The 4,370-nt window shown below is 34.1% G+C and overlaps 1 pseudogene; it reads left to right on the top strand.

Annotated features, from left to right (window-relative positions):
* The first annotated feature begins 2,491 nt into the window (after positions 1-2,491).
* LOC150103945 (uncharacterized) lies at positions 2,492-3,205 on the top strand (annotated as a pseudogene).
* Positions 3,206-4,370: the final 1,165 nt, after the last annotated feature.

The following is a 4,370-nucleotide window of genomic DNA, read 5'->3' as shown; positions in this document are numbered from 1 at the left end:
ATATACGATTGTTTTGTTGGGCTTTCAAAAGGTATTTTCAGAGGAGTAATGATTATTCACGCTAATGTATGATTTTTTTTAAAAAAAGACATGCATTAGTGTGAATCGTTATTGTGAATCATGAATCATGCATTATTGTGAATAAAAAAAATTACGATTTTAAAAAAAATAAAGAAAGTAAACCGAATATAACCAGAATTACTAAAACTTGGCTCAATGAGGAAGTCTTCATGAAGAATTTAACAACAGGATTTATACTGTTGTTAGGAGACACTGAGTAGGAACAGAGGGGAGAGAAGTATTATTAATTATAACGAAGAAATTCGAATTTAATATTCATGTTTCATCACAATGAACAGTTTTGAAACTAAAGACTCATAAATGCTCAGTGAGTTAGGAAAAAGTAAGCTAAGGTGGTCTTTTGTGGAGGGACGAAAAACCCGAGTTTCTGTGACGAAAAAACTTCCGTATGAGACCGACTCACTCACATTTGATTGAAAAGCCCTAATAATGGTTTTTCCCATCCTAGACGAGATTCGAACTCAGATCTTTCCAATCAAAGAACTCTCTCAAAACCAACTGAACTATGAGAACTCAAAGTAAGGTCTTAATGATGGTCAAATTTAATATCGATGGTATTGAGTTGAAAAATGGAATAGAATAAATAGACTAGGTTGCTTTTTGAAATCGAATATCTATTTCAATCCAGTAGCGTTATCAGGGGTCTTGGATTTAATATTAACATCACAGATTCTCACGTAGAAGAACGCACGATTAAAAAAAATCTGATAAAGGAAGTTGTTAATATTAATATAACAGAATAACAGCGGAACCATAAAGGTTATGAGCCCGTGTCTGTAACTGCGTGTGCTCTTGTTTCGCGAGAGGAGACAATCGAGTTTCCGAAAGGAAAGAAAAAAAACCTCCATATACTACCAATGAACTTGCCGTTAGTTGAAATGCTTTTATGAATATTTTTTGCTTCCTGGACTGGATTCAAACTCAGTCGGGAAGAATTATGTATTAAATAATCAAGGATAAGGAACTTACTGATATTTTAAACTATCTGACAACCGAAAAGATTGCATATAGGGATGATTTATCGTCTTTGGGACTAAATAGAGTCTCAACATTGATTAGGAGTTTTCTGTAGTGAATGGAAATTTTAAAGCTTAATGTCAATTCAAAACAAATGGGGAGGTATAAAACAAAGAACGTAGTTCTTTGTTCTTTTTTCAATAACATAAAAGTTATTGAAAAAATAATGGAAACAATTGATTAGGAACTGTGTCCAGTACTTTCTTGATAGGGATTGCTCACTGGGTAAGATGCGACATAGTTTCGCTTCGGGAAGTGCATGTCCATCTTGACAAATATGTTAAGATCGATCGACTGACCCTTTATGTATTCTGTAATCTAAATAAATCACTAAGACGCGATTTCAGCAGAGGCCTTTGATGGTGTTATACATATGAGCCTGCTGATAAATTTATGTCGTTTGGTCAATTGGCTATTGATGATGGCACCAGGAAATAGTGTTTAAAAGGGGAAATTTCCAGGATGCACTAGTTAGGAGAGCGGAGTTTCATTTTTTGGGGCCTCTGTTATTCAACATATTTATCTATGATTTATTTTCATGTATGAAGAGTAAATGTTCTCTCTCTGTTGATGTAAAACGGAGTCAACTGTTGAGATGGCTCATTATGATATTAAAAACTCGAAGAGTTGAAAGGAAAATGGGGATTAAAATTTGATCTCGTGAAATGCAATTATATTCATGTAAATATATTTGAATTGATAATGAAGAAGGATTAGATATAATTTGAATGGGAAGGATTTGGTAAAAGTTGCTGAATATAAGAATATGGGCATAATATTGGATGGGATTTAAGTTCAGGAATTATGTTAGCATGACAAATAGTAAGCAGTGAACTGTTGGTCTAATTAAAAGAGCCCTCACTGGCAGAAGAAAGGAAGTTATGATACTTTTATTGAAGAGCTTGTTCAGGACAGTCTTGAATGGATGGCCGAGGATTGCTGCTTAATCTTCGGGCATCCAGTTTTCTAACCATCAAAAGAAATAAAGGAATAAGAAAATTAAGTAATCATGAATTTACGAGTCCACAATAGTTAACTTCAAACTGTTGAGCTTAATTAAAAAGGGGAAAGAGAAAGGAATTATAATTCAAGTTTATAAAATAGTAAACATAACTTAGACATCAAGTTTCTATTACCCATCTGAACCTGAATATATTCGACTGCACAAATAGAAGATATTGAATAAAAATATACATGCACTGTTAACAATAAATTTACAACTATTCTAATCATTCTGATATTTCAATTTTCTAATACATCTTTGTTTGATATTTTAGGTTATTTCTCCAGACAGCAGGAAAAACTTCACAGTTATTTCACATGCCATCTTCAAGTTTTTGAGTGAGAGTTTTCTTAATCAATCAATAAAAATATGATTCCGAATATTATAAAAATGATGAGATACCGACTCAAAATTTGTTATCTTGTATTGTTTGCCGTGATATTCACTCTTGTGTACTTATTATGGCTACATAATCCTGCTCTACAAAATTATTTGGCTGGAGATATTGTTGATTTCTCAAATGCAGACAATGTTACTGGATTTAATTACTATATAGTTCCAAATTTAGTCCATTATGTTCATTTTGGCAGTCCTGAACTTAGTTTCATAGACGTCAAATCCATTAGAGCTGCTAACATGCACCAGAAACCAGAAAAAATAGGTCATCCATTCCGACCATTATGAACTCAGGGGAAAATATTGGGACATGGTGAAGAATATATCAGTTATAGAAGTGGAATATTGTAAACAGCCGACTCATATTTTTGGAATGCCTGTGGGTAATGTTTGGCATGCGTCAGATTTTACACGTATCCAGCTTTTGATGAAATATGGAGGAATATTTCTTGACAGCGATTCTTATATAGTTAATTCGTTGGATCCTTACAGAAAATATGAATTTGCTATTGGATGGGCACCTAACCAAAATCTTGGAATACAAGATTCCAAGCTCGTTTCCTACCGTTATGGTACGATACATATCGTTACTACGACAGGAACAAGTGGTATTATAATGGCGGTGAATTGCCAACAATGGCAGTACTTCAGTTTCGACACTATCTGGTACATCGAGTTCTTTATAAGTTTGGAGTGTATATGAGCTAGGCTAGCATGTTATATAACTATCGGAGAGATGACTGGAAGAAGTTCTATGCAATTAATCTCTTAATTAGACATAAATCATATATAGTCCCAAGTGATCCAATAGTTAAATTTAATGAAGAAAATATAAAAACCTACAATAAAATATTCGGTTATATGGCTAGGCTTGCTATTTATGGAACTACTGGTTTTATTAAGTGATTGAAAACCACAGATAATTAGTATACCAAATATATCAATTAGTATACCAATATTAGTATACCAATATATTGACAGAATATATCAATTAGTATGCCAAAATAAATCATAACACAAATTATACAACCACTTCTATCAGAAAAGCTTTTTACGTCAGATAACTAACGAGTCGTTAGTAATGACATTTAATAATTCTTCTATTTTACGAATTCTTTGAAATGTTAACTTCTTTGAGTGATAGCCTGAGTCCCAGACTCCTTATCCCTTTCTCTGAGTTCTTGTTTGTGGGAGGAGTTTTAGCGCGGGTACTTTACCTGCTCTTTGTGAGCGCATTTTGTGTTGTTTTTGCTTTCTTTTGCGATGAAAGCTTTCGGTCTTCTATATTTGAAGCTGTCTGAGGGTTTGTAGTCAGCTGCTTGTGGAAAATTAGCTGATTTGTGTTATGGTCTGTAACTGTGAAGAACCTCTTTGCAATGCCTGTCATGTGGGTCTTGATCTCCGGTAGGTTAGCTTCTCGTTGTAGCTGGAAGTTTCTGATGAACCAGGGAAAGTTTAGCGCCATTCTTAGACATTTGTTCTGGATCGTTTAGTCTTTGGATGTTTCTTTTAGCCGTATGTCTCTAGGCTAGTGAGTCATACGTTAGTTGAGATCTTATCACTGATTTATAGAGGAGAATTTTGTTGTTTATGTTTAGGAGGCTGTTCCTATTCAGGAGTAGATATAGCTATGCTTTGGTCTTGTTGGCTTTAGTGGAGACATTATTTATGACTTCTTGAAGTTTAGGTTTCTATCAAGCTGAACTCCTAGATATTTGGCTGATTTGTGCCAAGGGATGATTTTTCCGACAAGTTGTATGGTTTTATTTGGTTCTACTTTCAGTCTGGTGAATAATACTGCGGAGCTTTTTTCTGGGTTAACGTGCATCATTTGCTGTACCAATTATCCAGATCACTGATTGCTGTCTGTAGT

Source organism: Typopeltis vanoorti, chromosome 8 (assembly GCF_054136105.1).
Source record: "Typopeltis vanoorti isolate ZY-2024b chromosome 8, IOZ_Tvanoo_1.0, whole genome shotgun sequence".
Lineage (NCBI taxonomy): Eukaryota > Metazoa > Arthropoda > Arachnida > Uropygi > Thelyphonidae > Typopeltis > Typopeltis vanoorti.
The sequence above is the reverse complement of the archived record's forward strand: the minus strand, read 5'-3'. Positions and strand labels throughout refer to the sequence as shown.